The 23,160-nt window shown below is 45.0% G+C and overlaps 1 pseudogene; it reads right to left on the minus strand.

Annotated features, from left to right (window-relative positions):
- Window positions 1–13,473: 13,473 nt before the first annotated feature.
- LOC147957761 (F-box protein At5g18160-like) overlaps window positions 13,474–23,160 on the minus strand; it is a 63,716-nt pseudogene continuing 54,029 nt past the window's right edge.

Here is a 23,160-nt window from a genome sequence, read left to right on the forward strand (position 1 = left end):
TACATAAGTCTTAGAACTTGTTCGTGACGGTCAGTTTGGTGCATAAACTTGTAAAATACGTGTTTCTGGTCATATAACTTGCGTGGGCGTGCAAATACGGTCACATTATCCGTACATATGTGTATTCGCTGCCTATGTGGCATGCCAACATGACCAGGACCGATGTTTTTTTTTAAAACACCCTTATTTTTCTACTTTGTACAAAAGCACTCCAACAATAGTTGCCCGCTGGATCCCATTGTCAATGTACATTGTAAATATATTGGGTCCATTGTCAGTGGCTAGTGCACGTGATGTTACTGTTTTTCAGAAACACGCTTGTTTTTTTTTACTTTGTGCAAAAGCACTCCAACAATAGTTGTCCGTTGGGTCCTACGGTCAGTGTAAGTTGTAAATATATTGGGTTGGAAAAAATGGGACGAGCGAGTTCTAATCAACGACCTATTGTAATGGAGCCTGTCCACCCCAACTGATCGTACTTGGTATTTCATTTCGACTACTAAGGTATATCACCTCTAAAATAAAAAGTGCACATTCTGATTCTCTAGAATTCTATCGGTCCGCAAGCAAATCCGGGGTATTGCGGGAGTCCGGTCCACCGCCATGTTGGACTCACACATCCGGCTCAGGTATGATGCGTTTGGTTCTGGTCGTTTCGGGGTTTTAATTTTTTTTTCTCACCTAAGCATGGCTTTGGCCTTAGAGCAACTTCAATGGGGCGACCCAAACAGACGGCACATTTGTCTATTTTTTGTCCGTTTGGATCGGCCGCCCACCGGGCGTCCGTCCACTTTTGCATTTGGGTCGGCAATGCGCCCAATGCGCCAATCCATTTCATGTCTGCATTCAACTTTTAAATAAAAAAGGCCCGCGGCCGATAATGCCAGCGACCATGTCTCATGCCGGCACCATGCCAGCGCCGACATACAATGCCGACTTCAGAAAATACCACAGTTCATGCTGGCGCACTCGCCAGCCGGCCGTCACACATGCCAGCACACAAAAAATGGTGGGACTTGAGTTCGACCACGCCATCGCGGCTCCCGTGGTCATGCCGGCACACCTGCCGGCATACAAAAAGATGGCCCTCGACGCCATAGATCACTCGTCCTCGAACTTGAGCATGTCGGCCTGCATCTTCTCGAACCACGGCCTCTTCCTTGGCGACAAGGTATTGAGATCCACCTTCATGATCTCAACCCCGGTCATCATGCTTGCAAGAGCCACTTCTTTCGCCTTTGTCTTTGCGTTGGCGGCCTCGATCTCTAGCATCTTGGTTTGCTTCTCCGCCTCGAGCTCGAACATCTTGGCTTGCTTCTCGGCGTCAAGATCAAGCCTCGTTCTTTGGATCTCCATGAAAGCATCCATTTGCCCCGCCTTGAAACGCCGGCGCTCCTCCTCCCTTGAGTCCTTCTTATTCATCATGCCGTCCACGCTTGCGATCAAGGCGTTGGTGCCCGCATCTCGCTTGTCCTCCTTCTTGGAGCTTGTCTTCCCCTGCGGCCGTGCCGGCTCGCCCTCCCCAACATCCTCCACGGCGCCCTTCCCCCCACGTGCCTTGAGCGCGGCATATTGTGCCTTGAACTTCTCTTCGTTCTTGATGACCCGATAGTAATGGGAGAGGTTGAAGCACTTGCCATTGTGTTGAACCTTGAATGCCTCCAAAGCTTGAAATGCCTACAAAATGTTTCCATGCAAGCATATGGGCAAGTGATAGCAAATGAAGACGTAAAAGAATGATCTTGATGGCACAAAATAGGGCGGCTTGCTTTCTATCATACCATGTCTTGCACGCCGATGCCGCTCACGGGGCGGGCCTTGATGCTCTCAAGGGTGGCGCAAAACTTGTTGCACTCTTGTTGGATCACCCTCCACCGCTTGGAAATGGAGACCCACCAGCGCGTGCTCACAAATTGGTAAGGTGGAAACTTCTTGCGCTCATGAAACTCGCGGTGCACACGAGTCCAAAAGGTCGAATGCTTTTGCTCGGCGCCCGTCTTTGAGTCTTGTCCAATGTCTCGCCAACACTCGCAAAGAAACTTGTCCTCGGCAGCTGTGTACGCCTTCGTGCGCTTGCTCTTGCGCTTCGGCTTAGGACCGACGGTTTGGTTGGCGAGCTCGTCCTCTAAATACCACAGTTTCTTAAATTGTTTACAATTTTTTGTACGTTTAAGTTCTTTTATACATATATGTGTTGCCCTGGAAACAGTCTGTCTGAATCGGCCAAATCATCACCATTTTTTTTAGAAAAATAATGGAAACATCATGGTGAAACTGTGACCATGCAAGCTACAGATCTTCATCTAAACAAGGATGAACCGGGAATTAGCACATTGTTGAACCAAAAATATACCCGGTTCAACTACCAGGTCCTTTTTGGGGGGTACAAGGAACAAGACTATGATGAACAAAAACATCAAAATAATGCCAGCCAACACAACTCTGGTCACAGAAGCAGCAGCGAAGAAAGACGAGTATTTAATAAAAAAACTACCATAATTCGTGAAACCGTGCCTAAAAACTACCATTTTACAAATTTGTGCGAAAAATTACCACTTTTGTTCTAATCTTTGCCTAAAAACTACCAAGTCAGAAAAGTGGCCGATTCAGATTGTTTAAGCGTGATTATAACATGCTGGGCCCACCCGTCGGGGCTGAAAAAGTCAACCCCGTTACTTTGACCGTTAGCATGTGGGGCCCACACGTCAGTTCTTTCTTCTTCCTCTAAACAAGGATGAACTGGGAATTAGCACATTGTTGAACCAAAAATAGACCCGGTTCAACTACCAGGTCCTTTTTGGGGGGTACAAGGAACAAGACTATGATGAACAAAAACATCAAAATAATGCCAGCCAACACAACTCCGGTCACAGAAGCAGCAGCGAAGAAAGACGAGTATTTAACAAAAAATTACCACAATTCGTGAAACCATGCCTAAAAACTACCACTTTATAAATTTGTGCGAAAAACTACCATTTTTGTTCTAATCTTTGCTTAAAAACTACCAAGTCAGAAAAGTGGCCGATTCAGATTGTTTAAGCGTGATTATAACATGCTGGGCCCACCCGTCGGGACTGAAAAAGTCAACCCCGTTACTTTGACCGTTAGCATGTGGGGCCCACACGTCAGTTCTTTCTTCCTCCTCTAAAATTCCCTATCTTCCTATAAAATTCCCCATGGAGATCTCCGATGGCTTTCAATGGCAGACGAATTGAGCTAGCTAGCTCTAATAGCCTGGCTCCAATCGACTTTTGCTTGGGACGAATCGAGCTAGCTAGCTCCAATTTCCTCGATGTAAAATCGCGGCCGAACATGCAGCCGGGCGGAAAGGGCGGAAGGACCAGCCGCAGAACTCCCGGCCTTGGCCATGGCGCGGTCGTCGCAGATGATCACGGACCCGTCCGCCGCCACAACCCAGGACAGCTTGGCCGGAGGCGTGAATGCCAGCTTCGAGCGCGGCGGCAGCCATGGCCAGGTCGCTGAGGCCAGCGCGCAGCCATGGCCAGCTCGCCCGGAATGGAAGCTCACGCGGAGGCCAGCTTCGAGCGCAGCGGTCGCCGACGAGCTCGCCCGGCGACGCGGAGTCCAGCCAGCGCGGCGGCTCGCTTGCTCGGGCAGCTCGCCCACAGCCGGCCCGGCGACACTATGCATACAAAGTGTTTGTAGAAATGTCCCAGTGAACACGTAGGTCCCATCTGTCATAACGGTCAACATAGCGGTCAATCTAGTGTGGTTGACTATTATTATCATGTCAATGCTTACGTATGGGCTAGCCCTACCACTTTTCTGACTTGGTAGTTTTTAGGCAAAGATTAGAACAAAAGTGGTAGTTTTCCGCACAAATTTGTAAAATGGTAATTTGTAGGCACGGTTTCACGAATTGTAATAGTTTTTTGTTAAATACTCAAGAAAGACCCCAGCTATCAACACCTACAAGATTTATATCACCAACCTTTCTTCTCCCAACTGGTGAAAGTCAATCAATCAAGATCATAACTAATTCATTCATACTACCCCAAAAAAGAACCTGCAAACAAAACCAAAAGCCAAGCTCTTTTCTCCTAAATGGTTGGAACAAAGTCTGTACTTGCCAGAAAACACAAACAATAGTCGTGTTGAAGTAGGGATCAGACACATCACAGTGATAGTAGTGATAAAAAAACTTGCCACTGTAGTGACGATCAGACACAAAACCATGCTACTGAGCACCAAAATGACATGCAGCTTCCGAAAAATGGCTAATGTAACTCCACACAAAGAACAGGAGCGGCCAGTCGCCGAAATCAGCGGGACCAAAGCATGCACTGAACATGAAAGATCCAAATAAAAGCCACAGAAGGGAGTAACTGAAATACTAACCATTTCAACAACTAAAATGGCACAAATTCTCACGAAGGAATCAGCATTTCAAACCGCAACCATGCCTTAATAGCAACGCAAACTAAAAATCAACAGGGGTGAACATGAACACTATAACAGTACCACATAGCAACAACATAGACACACCATTGTTTACAACATCAACATGACGCTCAAGATAGCATAACAAGCACCAAGTGACGAGGCGCTACTTCAGACATACAAAATGTGAAGAAATATGCCCCAGAGGCAATAATAAAGTTATTATTTATTTCCTTATATCATGGTAAATGTTTATTATTCATGCTAGAATTGTATTAACCGGAAACATAATACATGTGTGAATACATAGACAAACAGAGTGTCACTAGTATGCCTCTACTTGACTAGCTCGTTGATCAAAGATGGTTAAGTTTCCTAGCCATTGACATGGGTTGTCATTTGATTAACGGGATCACATCATTAGGAGAATGATGTGATTGACCTGACCCATTCCGTTAGCTTAGCACCCGATCGTTTAGTATGTTGCTATTGCTTTCTTCATGACTTATACATGTTCCTATGACTATGAGATTATGCAATTCCCGTTTACCGGAGGAACACTTTGTGTGCTACCAAACGTCACAACGTAATTGGGTGATTATAAATGTGCTCTACAGGTGTCTCCAAAGGTACTTGTTGGGTTGGCGTATTTCGAGATTAGGATTTGTCACTCTGATTCGGAGAGGTATCTATGGGCCCTCTCGGTAATGCACATCACTTAAGCCTTGCAAGCATTGCAACTAATGAGTTAGTTGTGGGATGATGTATTACGGAACGAGTAAAGAGACTTGCCGGCAACGAGATTGAACTAGGTATTGAGATATCGACGATCGAATCTCGGGCAAGTAACATACCGATGACAAAGGGAACAACGTATGTTGTTATGCGTTCTGACCGATAAAGATCTTCGTAGAATATGTAGGAGCCAATATGAGCATCCAGGTTCCGCTATTGGTTATTGACCCGAGACATGTCTCGGTCATGTCTACATAGTTCTCGAACCCGTAGGGTCCGCACGCTTAATGTTTCGATGACAGTTATATTATGAGTTTATATGTTTTGATGTACTGAAGGTTGTTCGGAGTCCCGGATGTGATCACGGACATGACGAGGAGTCTCGAAATGGTCCAGACATGAAGATTGATATATTGGAACCCTATGTTTGGATATCGGAAGTGTTTCGGGTGAAATCGGGATTTTACCGGAGTACCGAGGGGTTACCGGAACCCCCCGGGGGCTTAATGGGCCATAGTGGGCCTTGTGGAGAAGAGGAGAGGCGGCCAGGGCAGGGCCGCGTGCCCCTCCCCACTAGTCCGAATAGGACAAGGAGAGGGGGGCGCCCCCCCTTTCCTTCCTCTCTCCCTCCTCTTTTCCCCTCCACTCCTAGTCCAACAAGAAAAAGGGAGGGAGTCCTACGCCCGGTAGGAGTAGGACTCTTCCTGGCGCGCCTCCTCTAGGCCGGCCGCACCTCCCCCTTGCTCCTTTATATACGATGGCAGGGGGGCACCCTAGAGACACAACAATTGATCGTTTGATCTTTTAGCCGTGTGCGGTGCCCCCTTCCACCATAGTCCACCTCGATAATACTGTAGCGGAGCTTAGGCAAAGCCCTGCGTCGGTAGAACATCATCATCGTCACCACGCCGTCGTGCTGACGAAACTCTCGCTCAACACCCGGCTAGATCGGAGTTCGAGGGACGTCATCAGGCTGAATGTGTGCTGAACTCGGAGTTGCCGTGTGTTCGGTACTTGATCCGTCTGATCGTGAAGACGTACGTCATCGGGCTGAACGTGTGCTGAACTCGGAGGTGCCGTGCGTTGGGTACTTGATCCGTCTGATCGTGAAGACGTACGACTACATCAACCGCGTTATGCTAACGCTTCCGATTTTGGTCTACGAGGGTACGTGGACAACACTCTCCCCTCTCGTTGCTATGCATCACCATGATCTTGTGTGTGCATGGGAATTTTTTTGAAATTACTATGTTCCCCAACAGTGGTATCAGAGCTAGGTTTTATGGTAGATGTCATATGCAAGAGTAGAACACAAGTGAGTTGTGGGCGATATAAGTCATACTGCTTACCAGCATGTCATACTTTGGTTCGGCGGTATTGTTGGATGAAGCGGCCCGGACCGACATTACGTGTACGCTTACGCGAGACTGGTTCTACCGACGTGCTTTGCACACAGGTGGCTGACGGGTGTCAGTTTCTCCAACTTTAGTTGAACCAAGTGTGGCTACGCCCGGTCCCTGCGAAGGTTAAAACAGCACCAACTTGACAAACTATCGTTGTGGTTTTGATGCGTAGGTAAGAACGGTTCTTGCTAAGCCCGTAGCAGCCACGTAAAATTTGCAACAACAAAGTAGAGGATGTCTAACTTGTTTTTGCAAGGCATGTTGTGATGTGATATGGTCAAGACATGATGCTAAATTTTATTGTATGAGATGATCATGTTTTGTAACCGAGTTATCGGCAACTGGCAGGAGCCATATGGTTGTCGCTTTATTGTATGCAACGCAATCGCCCTATAATGCTTTACTTTATCACTAAGCGGTAGCGATAGTCGTAGAAGCATAAGATTTGCGAGACGACAACGATGCTACGATGGAGATCAAGGTGCCGCACCGGTGACGATGGTGATCTTGACGGTGCTTCGGAGATGGAGATTACAAGCACAAGATGATGATGGCCATATCATATCACTTATATTGATTGCATGTGATGTTTATCTTTTATACATCTTATCTTGCTTTGATTGACGGTAGCATTATAAGATGATCCCTCACTGAATTATCAAAGTATAAGTGTTCTCCCTGAGTATGCACCATTGCAAAAGTTCTTCGTGCTGAGACACCACGTGATGATCGGGTGTGATAGGCTCTACGTTCAAATACAACGGGTGCAAAACAGTTGCACACGCGGAATACTCAGGTTAAACTTGACGAGCCTAGCATATAGCAGATATGGCCTCGAAACACGGAGACTGAAAGGTCGAGCGTGAATCATACAGTAGATATGATCAACATAGTGATGTTCACCATTGAAACTACTCCATCTCACGTGATGATTAGACATGGTTTAGTTGATATGGATCACGTGATCACTTAGAAGATTAGAGGGATGTCTATCTAAGTGGGAGTTCTTAAGTAATATGATTAATTGAACTTAAATTTATCATGAACTTAGTACCTGATAGTATCTGGCTTGTCTATGTTGATTGTAGATAGATGGCCCGTGCTGTTGTTCCGTTGAATTTTAATGCGTTCCTTGAGAAAGCAAAGTTGAAAGATGATGGTAGCAATTACACGGACTGGGTCCGTAACTTGAGGATTATCCTCATTGCTGCACAGAAGAGTTACGTCCTGGAAGCACCTCTAGGTGTACCACCTGCGCCAGCAACTGCAGACATTGTGAATGCCTGGCAGTCACATGTTGATGACTACTCGATAGTTTAGTGTGCCATGCTTTACGGCTTAGAACCGGAACTTCAACGCCATTTTGAACATCATGGAGCATATGAGATGTTCCAGGAATTGAAGTTAATATTTCAAAAGAATGCCCGGATTGAGAGATATGAAGTCTCCAATAAATTCTACAGCTGCAAGATGGAGGAGAATAGTTCTGTCAGTGAGCATATACTCAAGATGTCTGGGTACTACAATCACTTGATTCAACTAGGAGTTAATCTTCCGGATGATAGCGTCATTGACAGAATTCTTCAATCACTGCCACCAAGCTACAAGAGCTTCGTGATGAACTATAACATGCAAGGGATGGATAAGACGATTCCCGAGCTCTTCGCAATGCTAAAGGCTGCAGAGGTAGAAATCAAGGAGCATCAAGTGTTGATGGTCAATAAGACCACCAGTTTCAAGAAAAAAGGCAAAGGGAAGAAGAAGGGGAACTTCAAGAAGAACAACAAGCAAGTTGCTGCTCAGGAGAAGAAACCCAAGTCTGGACCTAAGCCTGAGACTGAGTGCTTCTACTGCAAGTAGACTGGTCACTGGAAGCGGAACTGCCCCAAGTATTTGGCAGATAAGAAGGATGGCAAGGTGAACAAAGGTATATGTGATATACATGTTATTGATGTGTACCTTACTAATGCTCGCAGTAGCACCTGGGTATTTGATATTGATTTTGTTGCTAATATTTGCAACTCGAAACAGGGGCTACGGATGAAGCGAAGATTGGCTAAGGACGAGGTGACGATGCGCGTGGGAAATGGTTCCAAAGTCGATGTGATCGCGGTCGGCACGCTACCTCTGCATCTACCTTCGGGATTAGTTTTAGACCTAAATAATTGTTATTTGGTGCCAGCGTTGAGCATGAACATTATATCTGGATCTTGTTTGATGCGAGACGGTTATTCATTTAAATCAGAGAATAATGGTTGCTCTATTTATATGAGTAGTATCTTTTATGGTCATGCACCCTTGAAGAGTGGTCTAATTTTGTTGAATCTCAATAGTAGTGATACACATATTCATAATATTGAAGCCAAAAGATGCAGAGTTGATAATGACAGTGCAACTTATTTGTGGCACTGCAGTTTAGGTCATATCGGTATAAAGCGCATGAAGAAACTCCATACCGATGGACTTTTGGAACCACTTGATTATGAATCACTTGGTACTTGCGAACCGTGCCTCACGGGCAAGATGACTAAAATGCCGTTCTCCGGTACTATGGAGAGAGCAACAGATTTGTTGGAAATCATACATATAGATGTATGTGGTCCGATGAATGTTGAGCCTCGTGGCGGATATCGTTATTTTCTCACCTTCACAGATAATTTAAGCAGATATGGGTATATCTACTTAATGAAACATAAATCTAAAACATTTGAAAAGTTCAAAGAATTTCAGAGTGAAGTTGAAAATCATCGTAACAAGAAAATAAAGTTTCTATGATCTGATCGTGGAGGAGAATATTCGAGTTACGAGTTTGGTCTACATTTGAAACAATGCGGAATATTTTCACAACTCACGCCACCCGGAACACCACAACGTAATGGTGTGTCCAAACGTCATAATCGTACTTTACTTGATATGGTGCGATCTATGATGTCTCTTACTGATTTACCACTATCATTTTGGGGTTATGCTTTAGAGACGGCCGCATTCATGTTAAATAGGACACCATCAAAATCCATTGAGATGACGCCTTATGAACTATGGTTTGGCAAGAAACCAAAGTTGTCGTTTCTTAAAGTTTGGGGTTGCGATGCTTATGGCTTCAACCTGATAAGCTCGAACCCAAATCGGAGAAATGTGTCTTCATAGGATACCAAAGGAGACTGTTGGGTACACCTTCTATCGCAAATCCGAAGACAAGACTTTTGTTGCTAAATTCAGAGTTTTTCTAGAGAAGGAGTTTCTCTCGAAAGAAGTGAGTGGGAGAAAGTAGAACTTGATGAGGTTACTATACCTGCTCCCTTATTGGAAAGTAGTTCATCACAGAAACCGGTTTCTGCAACACCTACACCAATTAGTGAGAAAGTTAATGATGATGATCATGAAACTTCAGATCAAGTTATTACTGAACCTCGTAGGTCAACCAGAGTAAGATCCGCACCAGAGTGGTACGGTAATCCTGTTCTGGAAGTTATGTTACTAGACCATGACGAACCTACGAACTATGAAGAAGCGATGGTGAGCCCAGATTCTGCAAAATGGATTGAGGCCATGAAATCTGAGATGGGATCCATGTATGAGAACAAAGTATGGACTTTGGTTGACTTGCCCGATGATCGGCAAGCAATTGAGAATAAATGGATCTTCAATAAGAAGACTGACGCTGGCGGTAATGTTACTGTCTATAAAGCTCAACTTGTTGCGAAAGGTTTTCGACAAGTTCAAGGGATTGACTACGATGAGACCTTCTCACCCGTAGCGATGCTTAAGTCTGTCCGAATCATGTTAGCAATTGCCGCATTTTATGATTATGAAATTTGGCAAATGGATGTCAAAACTGCATTCCTGAATGGATTTCTGGAAGAAGAATTGTATATGATGCAACCGTAAGGTTTTGTCGATCCAAAGGGAGCTAACAAAGTGTGCAAGCTCCAGTGATCTATTTATGGACTGGTGCAAGCCTCTCGGAGTTGGAATAAACGCTTTGATAGTGTGATCAAAGCATTTGGTTTTGTACAGACTTTTGGAGAAGCCTATATTTACAAGAAAGTGAGTGGGAGCTCTGTAGCATTTCTAATATTGTATGTGGATGACATATTGCTGATTGGAAATGATATAGAATTTCTGGATAGCATAAAGGGATATTTGAATAAGAGTTTTTCAATAAAAGACCTCGGTGAAGCTGCTTATATATTGGGCATCAAGATCTATAGAGATAATTCAAGACGCTTAATTGGACTTCCACAAAGCACATACCTTGACAAAGTTTTGAAGAAGTTCAAAATGGATCAAGCAAAGAAAGGGTTCTTGCCTGTGTTACAAGGTGTGAAGTTGAGTAAGACTCAATGCCCGACCACTGCAGAAGATAGAGAGAAAATGAAAGATGTTCCCTATGCTTCAGCCATAGGCTCTATCATGTATGCAATGCTGTGTATGAGACCTGATGTGTGCCTTGCTATAAGTCTAGCAGGGAGGTACCAAAGTAATCTAGGAGTGGATCACTGGACAGTGGTCAAGAACATCCTGAAATACCTGAAAAGGACTAAGGATATGTTTCTCGTTTATGGAGGTGACAAAGAGCTCATCGTAAATGGTTACGTTGATGCAAGCTTTGACACTGATCCGGACGATTCTAAATCGCAAACCGGATATGTGTTTACATTGAATGGTGGAGCTGTTAGTTAGTGCAGTTCTAAACAAAGCGTCGTGGTGGGATTTACGTGTGAAGCGGAGTACATAACTGCTTTGGAAGCAGTAAATGAAGGAGTCTGGTGAAGGAGTTCATATCCGATCTAGGTGTCATACCTAGTGCATCGGGTCCAATGAAAATCTTTTGTGACAATACTGGTGCAATTGCCTTTGGCGAAGGAATCCAGATTTCACAAGAGGACCAAGCACATCAAGAGATGCTTCAATTCCATCCGAGATTTAGTCTAGGTGGGAGACATAGAAATTTGCAAGATACATATGAATCTGAATGTTGCATACCCGTTGACTAAGCCTCTTCCATGAGCAAAACATGATCAGCACCAAGGCTCCATGGGTGTTAGGATCATTACTGTGTAATCTAGATTATTGACTCTAGTGCAAATGGGAGACTGAAGGAAATATGCCCTAGAGGCAATAATAAAGTTATTATTTATTTCCTTATATCATGATAATTGTTTATTATTCATGCTAGAATTGTATTAACCGGAAACATAATACATGTGTGAATACATAGACAAACAGAGTGTCACTAGTATGCCTCTAATTGACTAGCTCGTTGATCAAAGATGGTTAAGTTTCCTAGCCATTGACATGGGTTGTCATTTGATTAACGGGATCACATCATTAGGAGAATGATGTGATTGACCTGACCCATTTCGTTAGCTTAGCACCCGATCGTTTAGTATGTTGCTATTGCTTTCTTCATGACTTATACATGTTCCTATGACTATGAGATTATGCAACTCCCGTTTACCGGAGGAACACTTTGTGTGCTACCAAACATCACAACGTAACTGGGTGATTATAAAGGTGCTCTACAGATGTCTCCAAAGGTACTTTTTGGGTTGGCGTATTTCGAGATTAGGATTTGTCACTCCGATTGTCGGAGAGGTATCTCTGGCCCTCTCAGTAAGGCACACCACTTAAGCCTTACAAGTATTGCAACTAATGAGTTAGTTACAGGATGATGTATTACGGAACGAGTAAAGAGACTTGCCGGTAACGAGATTGAACTAGGTATTGAGATACCAACGATCGAATCTCGGACAAGTAACATACCGATGACAAAGGGAACAACGTATGTTGTTATGCGGTCTGACCGATAAAGATCTTCGTAGAATATGTAGGAGCCAATATGAGCATCCAGGTTCCTCTATTGGTTATTGACCCGAGACATGTCTCAGTCATGTCTACATAGTTCTCGAACCCGTAGGGTCCGTATGCTTAACGTTTCGATGACAGTTATATTATGACTTTATATGTTTTGATGTACCGAAGGTTGTTTGGAGTCCTGGATGTGATCATGGACATGACGAGGAGTCTCAAAATGGTCGAGACATGAAGATTGATATATTGGAAGCCTATGTTTGGATATCGGAAATGTTCCGGGTGAAATCGTGATTTTACTAGAGTACCGAGGGGTTACCGGAACCCCCCGGGGGCTTAATGGGCCATAGTGGGCCTTGTGGAGAAGAGGAGAGGCGTCCAGGGTAGGGCCGCGTGCCCCTCCCCCCTAGTCCGAATAGGACAAGGAGAGGGGGGTGGCGCCCCCCCTTTCCTTCCTCTCTCCCTCCTCTTTTCCCCTCAACTCCTAGTCCAACAAGGAAAAGGGAGGGAGTCCTACTCCCGGTAGGAGTAGGACTCCTCCTGGCGCTCCTCCTCTAGGCCGGCCACACCTCCCCCTTGCTCCTTTATATATGGGGGCAGGAGGGCACCCTAGAGACACAACAATTGATCATTTGATCTTTTAGCCGTGTGCGGTCCCCCCCTCCACCATAGTCCACCTCGATAATACTGTAGCGGTGCTTAGGCGAAGCCCTGCGTCGGTAGAACATCATCACCGTCACCACACCGTCATGCTGACGAAACTCTCCCTCAACACTCATCTGGATCGGAGTTCGAGGGACGTCATCGGGCTGAACGTGTGCAAAACTCGGAGGTGTCGTGCATTCGGTACTTGATCCATCGGATCGTGAAGACGTACGACTACAGCAACCGCGTTGTGCTAAAGCTTCCGCTTTGGGCCTACGAGGGTACGTGGACAACACTCTCCCCTCTTGTTGCTATGCATCACCATGATCTTGCGTGCGCATAGGAATTTTTTTGAAATTACTATGTTCCCCAACAAAATGTTCGGTTCTACTAGTACTAAAAAGTCCGTACAGCATAGATACTCCATAAGCACAACACACAACTAGTCCAAATCATTAAGATGGAGCCTGGCATCTTACAGTACTATGACGAATGGAAGCTCCTTGTTCACAGCATCTTCTTCCTACCCCTCAAACAATGGAAGTGTAATTATGATCTCTTGGAGGCGATGCATAGTTAACATAAAGCGGCTCAAAGGATCTTCGTTGCTCACATTTCCTAAAAACGCACCAGCAATGTCACAATGCAACAGACGACTAACACACTGCTCGATCAACAGTTCACGCTCGTTGATCAGGGCCATCCTAGGGGGATGTTTAATGCTCATATCAAGCGGTGGCAATGCCTCCATTGCTGACAAGTTAATCCGGTACTGAAAGCCCCACGTCTCAGCATCATAGTCCCGCAACACCCAAATATCTAAATTGACACAGACATTGGTGGTGTGATAACCCACAAGTATAGGGGATCGCAACAGTTTTCGAGGGTAGAGTATTCAACCCAAATTTATTGATTCGACACAAGGGGAGCCAAAGAATATTCTCAAGTATTAGCAGCTGAGTTGTCAATTCAACCACACCTGGAAACTTAGTATCTGCAGCAAAGTGTTTAGTAGCACAGTAATATGATAGTGGTGGTAATGGTAAAAAAAGAGTAGTGCAAGCATTAGTAAATATTTTTGGTATTTTGTAGTGATTGTAATAGTAGAAAAGGGAAAGTAAATAAGCGTAAACCAGTATATGGAAAACTCGTAGGCACCGTATCAGTGATGGATAATTATGCCGGATGCGGTTCATCATGTAACAATCATAACATAGGGTGACACAGAACTAGCTCCAATTCATCAATGTAATGTAGGCATGTATTCCGTATATAGTCATACATGCTTATGGAAAAGAACTTGCATGACATCTTTTGTCCTACCCTCCCGTGGCAGCGGGGTCCTATCGGAAACTAAGGGATATTAAGGCCTCCTTTTAATAGAGAACCGGAACAAAGCATTAGCGCATAGTGAATACATGAACTCCTCAAACTATGGTCATCACCGAGAAGTATCCCGATTATTGTCACTTCGGGGTTGTCGGATCATAACACATAATAGGTGACTATAGACTTGCAAGATAGGATCAAGAACACACATATATTTATGAAAACATAATAGGTTCAGATCTGAAATCATGGCACTCGGGCCCTAGTGACAAGCATTAAGCATAGCAAAGTCATAGCAACATCAATCTAAGAACATAGTGGATACTAGGGTTCAAACCCTAACAAAACTAACTCGATTACATGATAAATCTCATCCAACCCATCACCGTCCAGCAAGCCTACGATGGAATTACTCACGCACGGCGGTGAGCATCATGAAATTGGTGATGGAGGATGGTTGATGATGACGACGACGACGACGAATCCCCCTCTCCTGAGCCCCGAATGGACTCCAGATCAGCCCTCCTGAGAGGTTTTAGGGCTTGGCAGCGGCTCCGTATCGTAAAACGTGATGATTTCTTCTCTCCTATTTTTCTCTCTCCGAAAGCCAATATATAGAGTTGGAGTTGGCGTCGGAGGAGCCTCAGGGGGCCCACGAGGTAGGGGGAGGGGGCGCCCCCCACCCTCGTGGACAGGGTGTGGGCCCCCTGGACTTCATCTTTGGTGAGGATTTTTTATTATTTTTTATATGACACCCCGTGGAGTTTCAAGTCATTCCGAGAACTTTTGTTTTCTGCACATAAAACAACATCATGGCAATTCTGCTGAAAATAGCGTCAGTCCGGGTTAGTTCCAATCAAATCATACAAGTTAGAGTCCAAAGCAAGGGAAAAAGTGTTTGGAAAAGTAGATACGACGGAGACGTATCAACTCCTCCAAGCTTAAACCCTTGCTTGTCCTCAAGCAATTCAGTTGACAAACTGAAAGAAAGAAAAACTTTTACGAACTCTATTTGCTCTTGTTGTTGTAAATATGTAAAGCCAACATTCAGGTTTTCAGCAAAGATTATAACTAACCACATTTGCAATAATTCTTGGGTCTCACAACTACTCATATCAATAGCATAATCAACTAGCGAGCAATAATAATAAATCTCGGTTGACAACACTTCCACAAAACAATGATAATATGATATAACAAGATGGTATCTCGTTAGCCCTTTCTGAGACCGCAAAACATAAATGCAGAGCACCTTTAAAGATCAAGGACCGACTAGACATTGTAATTCATGGTAAAAGAGATCCAATCATAGTCATACCCAATATAAATTAACAATGATGAATGCAAATGACAGCTGTGCTCTCCAGCAAATGCTTTTTAATAAGAGGGTGATGACTCAACATAAAAGTAAATGGATAGGCCCTTCGCAGCGGGAAGTAGGGATTTGTAGAGGTGCCAGAGCTCGGTTTTGAAATAGAGATAAATTATATTTTGAGCCGTATACTTTCATTGTCAACATAACAACTAAGAGATGGCGATATGTTCCATGTCACACACATTATAGGCGGTTCCCAAACAGAATGGTAAAGTTTATACTCCCCCTCCACCAACAAGCATCAATCCATGGCTTGCTCGAAATAACGAGTGCCTCCAACATACATCAGGTCCCAGGGGAGTTTTGTTTGCAATTATTTTTCATTTAGTTTGCATAAAGCATGGGACTGGGCATCCCGGTGACCAGCCATTTTCTCGTGAGTGAGGAGCGGAGTCCACTCCTCTTGAGAATAACCCGCCTAACATGGAAGATAAGGGCAGCCTTGGTTGATACATGAGCTATTCGAGCATACAAAACAGAATATTTATTTGAAGGTTTAGAGTTTGGCACATACAAATTTACTTGGAACGGCAGGTAGATACCGCATATAGGAAGGTATGGTGGACTCTTCTGGAATAACTTTGGGGTTTAAGGGATTGGATGCACAAGCAGTATCACTACAAAAAAATACACTTCCGTGATGATACGTGTTTGTCATAGTAGGTCGCTTTTTTTGTCATGCATGTACATCCATGACAAATTTATGACAGAATCAAGATAGTCATACCCGTGCTGTCGTAGAAGTGTTCCATGACATTACCAAAATTATCATCACGGAAGTGTCCACTTCCATGACGATAAATCGCGCGTCACAGAAGTGCTTTCGTCAAGGGTGACCGACACGTGGCATCCACCGTAACGGAATGCCGTTAAGCTATCGGGTTGGGTTTTGGATCCGGTAACCCGTTAACAGCCCCGACCAATGGGAAATTTCCACGTGTAAAATTCTTATTAGCCGGACGAAACACGTGTCAGATCGTCAGTGGGTCAGATAGGCGCCTATGATACGTCGACACATGGCACGGCCCAACAAAGGCCCATTCCTGTGTAAAGGCCGGCCCGTTTGACTTGGTCAAAAGCTGGCGGGCCGGCCATGGAAAGCTGTTAACGGCCTGTTCGAATATAGCCCATTTACAGCCCGCTAACCCAAGGCCCGTTATGCCCTATCTGAATTAGGCCCAGTAGCGTCATCTGGGCCATCCAATATGATTCCAGCCCGTTTTTACTTCTAGCCCATGTATGGCCCATGATGTCTTTCGGCCCATATGAGGCCCTATGTAACTCTTGGCCTACTAACGGCCCATGGTGAAATTGGCCCATAATGAACAGTGTATCACTTTACACCCATTAACGGCCCATGGTGAAACTGGCCCGTGATGAACAGTGTATCACTTTATACCCATTAACGGCCCGTTATTCCGTTGGGCCGTTTCCAGCCCATGTTATCTTTCGGACTTCTCAGAGCCCATTTATTCTTGAGCTCATTTCCAGCATTTGTTTACTTACGGCCCATTGCTGTCATTTTCTGCTTGTGGGCCAAATTCAGCCCGTGGTTACTGTCGGCCCGTTTGTGGTCCGTTAAAACGTTGGGCCGTTTTCATAGCGTCATCAAATACGGCCTATTAACGATGGCCCGTTATGGTCGGCCAATGAACGGACGATTCCAACTCTAGCCCGTTTACGGCCATAATGCGGCCTGTTATTGGCCCATGTTTGGCCATCGATCATACTGCCCGTATAAGGCCCATTGATGATACGACCCGTAGAAGGCCCATTGTTTCTACGGCCCGTAGAAGGCCCATTGTCTCTACAGCCCGTAGAAGGCCCATTGTTTCTACGGCCCGTAGAAGGCCCACTGTTTCTATGGCCCGTAGGAGGCCCAGTGTCACTATAGTAAATATTAGCCCACGGTTATTATGGCCTAGTTTTAAAAAATAGGTTAATGCAGCCACTAGCAAACCGCGGAAAAAGAACTGCAATGACTAGAAGCAAACAAATAAACAAGACAACAAGGAAATAAATAAGCAAGCAACTTACGCTAGGCTATCACGGCTATCACACATATTACATCCACTGGGCATCAAAGTTCGCCACCAGTGCAAATAAACGCGCCGACAAAAGAATATACAAAACTGAGAGCACTTCAGAAGGCACTAGGCCTGGCCAGGTCGGGCCCCCCAAATAGCTGAAGAAGCTGAGTAGACCTCAGTTGTGTCAATGATAGATGCATCAACACTAGATTTAAGGCATGATGGTGCACACGGCAGTCCTATGACATCTTCATTGCATCTTTGACTTCAAGTCAGAGCTGAGCTGAAGCAAGCCTTTCCGCTTTAAGTTGAGACTGAAGAAGTCGAACTGATTGAGGCAGCGACTGCACAGAGGTTGTCTCACACCTGCTGGTGAGTAGCTTCAACTCACTGTCTTCATCAAGACAGGACCTTGGGGTCATCTCGCTGTCCTCAAGATGGTTTGGCTCACTATCTTCCCTAAAGTTCTGCCTGGCGTAAGAGATACGAGTCTGAAAGAGAAACAAGGAGACACGTAACAGGTTTCACAATTATATAAGCAAATAAATGGATCTGTTCTGCATAAGGAACATGTTTTCACAACTACAATTTGAAATTGGTAGTTGTTGCAAACATCCAATCAGATGTAAGCAGCAAAGCAAACAACAGTGGAGGAAATGATGCCTATCCTAATCTATACTAGAACAAAGTTTGAAGGCTTGAGAAGGATGAACTTACATTACATGTTAACACGGGCTGGACAAAGCCCTTCTCCATGTTGATGGAAGGATAACTCAATAAATTCCCCAAAGAAAATTCTTTATAAGCGTTGCCATTATTCTACATTTTGCAAAGAGTAAATATAGATCAAATAATATTGGAAGAAACAGAGGATAATGAAGCTCAGGTGCATACTGATGATACATAATCAAATAGCAATTAATTAAGTACAGCGTTACAAGGCAAAAGGGAGAGAGGTACTGACAAGAGCAATGCAGAGCCCGTTATTGTTTTGAGATCGTAGGATCCTTTGAGCAAGGAGATTCATCTGAAATTAGTTTTCATACAAGAGAGAAGGTAAGGCACAAGCAGAAATTTAGGAGTTCAAATTTTGAATTGATATCATAGACAGTACCTGACGCTTGGCTCCCAGCAGTTCTAATAGGGGTTTGGCCACTGGAGTAGGGGTAAAGTGTGGTACAGTTGGGCCTGTGTTTTCTGTGGCTGCTAATCTATCTGATTTAACAGGTATCACTACCTTTTCCAAATACCTAGTTTGTACTCCTTGACGACCTGCACTCACCCTCTTCCTTTTGGACACCTATTACGAAAGAACAACATTTGACTGGAAAAACATAGTGTGACAGCACATGGAATAGGTACAAAAAATGGATAGGTATGTCATATACTCATATATGATGCTTAAACTAAGCAGATGGTGTAACAAAGTAGAAGTAATGCAAGAGGTCAGAAGCAAAATATGTGCGACAATACAACTTTGCAAAGTTAGAGCAAGCACCTTGATGGGTGAATAAGATAGGCCATCCTCCACCATGCCAAGTTTGTTAGGCAGTGGATCGTTTCACAATATTCCTCTCGCGCGCCCAGTCTCATATTCATTTTGATAATGTTCAATATCTGACATGCATGAAAACATAAAAACAAGTGAGATTTTCTTTGTAATGCAGAAGTGATTCTAATCCAATACTGCCTCCCTGTAAACCCCTTTGTGCTATCTCTGCAATTCTTTTAAAAGATGCCATGCATGCTGTAATTTGTTGTGTGCATTAATATAATGTGGCCTACTACTCAAAATATGAGAGCTCCAGAAGTGATGACAATTCACAGATGATAGCTTCAACATATAGTAAAGAGGAACAAGTCGACCTGACCTGACAGATTCAAAATATACTAAGGGAGAACAACTCGACCTGACCAGTCGACCACAAGAGAAGAGTATCATCTTAAATAAGAGCAGAAGAGCAAGCAGATTGAAGATATTACAAGTCTTTTAATACAATGTTGGTTGGCCACCCATGATGAACCAGAGCCCACAGAGAAATACTATTCTTTTCGGTCTCTCCATATGTGGCTCACATCCATTTCGAAACTAAAGTAGGAACATTTAGATAACCAATTAAACATCTCTCAGTTTTACTAATATCAGCAATAATATCAGATACGAATTTGTACAACTAAGCTTGTTTAGCTCGATGGGTGGAGCAGTGCTATTATGACACGAACCACGTAGGCTGATTGTGGTCATCATAAAATGGGCAAAACATAAGCATGATGAGTACATTGTTGACCGTGGCAGTGGGATGGCAGATCTGAAGCTGCAAACCGCGCAAAGGGTAGTTAGCAACCGATGTTTGCTTTGAAATAACAACTAAGATTTGGTATGGACAAGAAAGTATGGTCAACAAGTGACAAAGAAATGCAATTATGCTGTCTCTCTATATGTCGCGACATGCATTTGGAAACTCAAGTGGGACCTTTAGCTAACCAATTAAATGTGTCGGTTAACTAATATCAGTATCATATCACAATCATATTTGAACAACTAAGCTTTCGAATTCTGAGTGTTGTGTTGTTTAGCTTGAAGGGTGGAGTAATGCTAGTACGACAGAAAGCACCTACGCAGATCATAGTAGAGTAGATAAAAGGGGAAAACCCTAAGCATCAAGAGAAAAATCAGGAAAGTGGAACTAGCTGGACCAGTGGGTGGCGCACATGCTTTTTGAAATAAATATAGGAACATTAGGTGACCAATTAAACGTTCTCTGTTTTAGTGATATGAGCATCATATCAGATTCGTATTTCAACACGTAAGCTTTGGGGTGAGGTCTTGAGGAGCAGTGCTAGCACGACATGAAGCACCTACGATGATGGTAGTGAATATAAAGGGGGGGGACCATAAGCTTTACGAGTATAGTGCCCATGCCATGGCGGATCTGAAGGTGCAAACCGAACAAAGCTACTTCGCAACCAATGTTTTCTTTCAACTAGCCACTACGATTTGGTACGGACAAGAAAAGTACAGTAAACAAATTACGATCTATTTTCCAGGTGAGATCAATAACTTAAGCACATATGGAAGAGTACCAGCTCTCTTGCGACGCCGTGTAGGCCTATGCTGATACGTTGAGGGTGCTGCGGGTGCGATGGCTGTCGGTGGCGGGGAAGAAGACTTTAGACGGCAGACGACCGGGTTGGGGGATATATCCTGTTGCCGTGGACGAGGCGGTCGTAGGAGCGGCAATGACAAGGTGGATGACGGCACCGATGAAGCGAGAGGAGGCGATGAAAGGATCCTGGTCCAGCGCCGTGGATGAGAGACGTCCTTCTCTTGCAGTGGACGACGGGGTAGGGGTAGCGGCTCCGGCAAGGTGGAGGATGCGGTGGCGGACGGAGGAGGCTGGCCGCAGTGCGGAGGTTGTCGTGCCGCCGCTGGTGTATGAATGGGGAAATGGAGGGGAGGGGGGATCTCAAACTTTGGGACGCGCTTCTCTGAAATGGGGGAAAGTTACGAACTTACCCCCTATTTAAAATTTCGGACATTGCGTCGGTTGGGGATAGGACGGTAATCTAGCATCTCCCAAATATTTGCCGGTAACTATTTAAGGCGAGGAGAGGGTGTTTTGCCGCCCACGGTTGGCGCCCACGGTGTATGAACGGGGCTGACAGGTAGGGCGGTTGTGTCACGTCTGATGGAAGTTACACATCTGCCCCTATTTAAAATATTAGCCTACATCTATTTTGGACGAGGAGAGTTTGTTTTGCCGCCCACCGTGTATGAATGGGGAAAGGAGGGAGAAACAGAGGTCTTTCGTACGAGCTTGAATCAAATGAGTTTTGCCGCCCATGTTTGGCGCCCACCGTGTCTGAATGGGCTCAGAGGCCGTCGTGTCACGTCTGATTGAAGTTACTAGTCTACCCCTATAGACAGCAGTGTAAAGTAATTTCCATCTCGCAAACACTTGCTTCGAGCAGCCCACAAATTATAGTGGGTGTTTAGCCGCTTCATTCAAAACTTGGGAGAATTAGCATTCACGTTTGCCCTGGGACCTGGCAAACTAAATTCAAATCCAATTTGTATTCCATTACAAATATCCACAGATAATTATACGTTTTGTTATTTATTTCTTCAAAACCACAACAAAGATTTATTCCACCTTTATATATGATTATGATTTAGAAATGCCGTGATCTTCGAATTTAGTAGGTTGGATACACTCTGAGTCAAACAGTTATTTCATCCAATACAATATGCAAAATATGCTTGGACTTTTTGACCGTGGTCCTGGCAGAAAATGGGCTGTAATAAATTACTTAAGAATTAGCAAATGGGATGCAAATTATAAAAAATAACAAATGGGCTTTATGTTGTCTGCCATAGATTTGGAGGCTGACTTGTGGGCCTACTAAGTTCATGCGTACACAAGGTTTCTCAAAAAAGGAACTTAGTCAACAATCAACTCTACCAGTGTCAGACCGTTAGATGTCAATCTAACGGCAATCGTGCTTCTTTAGTCTCTGATCCTCCTGCCCCAGCCGCCCAAACCAGCGCCGTCAGAACCGCCTGCTCCCGCCTCCCGTGGCCGGCAGTGCTACCGGGAAGGCCTCACGGCCCCATCATACTCACATCCCTGGACTGTCTATCCCTCTACTCACCCACACCTCCTGTTATTTTCCAGCGACGACAGTCGAACCAGTCAACCCTCGTACTCTCCATCGCGTGGGAAGCCACTGCCGTGCCTTCCCCGGCTCCGTGTCATTCCCTTCGTAGGCCTCGCCGTCCTCCACTGCCCTGGTGCTCTCGGCGCGGCGTGGTCAACGATGTCCATCCAACAGCCGTAGTGCTTCTTCAACCTCTGGTCTTCTTGCCACAGCCGCCCAAAGCAGCGCCGGTCGTACCGCATGCTCCTGCCTCCCATGGACGGCTGTGCTACCACGGAGGCCTCACCATCCCCATACTGCTCCCACCGCTGGCCAGGCCATCCCTCCACTCACCCATTCCCCCTGTTATTCTGCGGCGACGGCAGCCTCACACCAAAGCCGAACCAGTGAACCCTCGTAATCCTCTCCGCGTGGGCATCCACTGCCGCGTCTTCCCCGGCTCCGCGTCGTCCCCTTCCTAGGCCTCGCCGTCGTCCACTGCCTTGGTGCTCTCGGCGCAGCATGGTCAACGTGGTTAACGACATTCCATCGGAAGAGTACTGTACAAGGAGAGGCTGACAGCTGGGTCCATGGCCACAGCCCAGTTTTTTTGTGATTTGCCAAGTAAGTCGCTTTGTCAGGCCTGTTGGGCTGCAAATTTTTCAAGACGAGGAGAGCTTTCATGCGGCTGGCCGAAAAAATGGCCCATCAGTTATGAGAAATGGGCTATTGAAAGCACAAGTGCTCCCTGGGTGATTTTGGTAATTAATGTCAACATATCTCTTGTTGG

This window comes from Triticum urartu, chromosome 7A (genome assembly GCF_056163025.1).
Source record: "Triticum urartu cultivar PI428250 chromosome 7A, HENAU_Tu73, whole genome shotgun sequence".
NCBI lineage: Eukaryota > Viridiplantae > Streptophyta > Magnoliopsida > Poales > Poaceae > Triticum > Triticum urartu.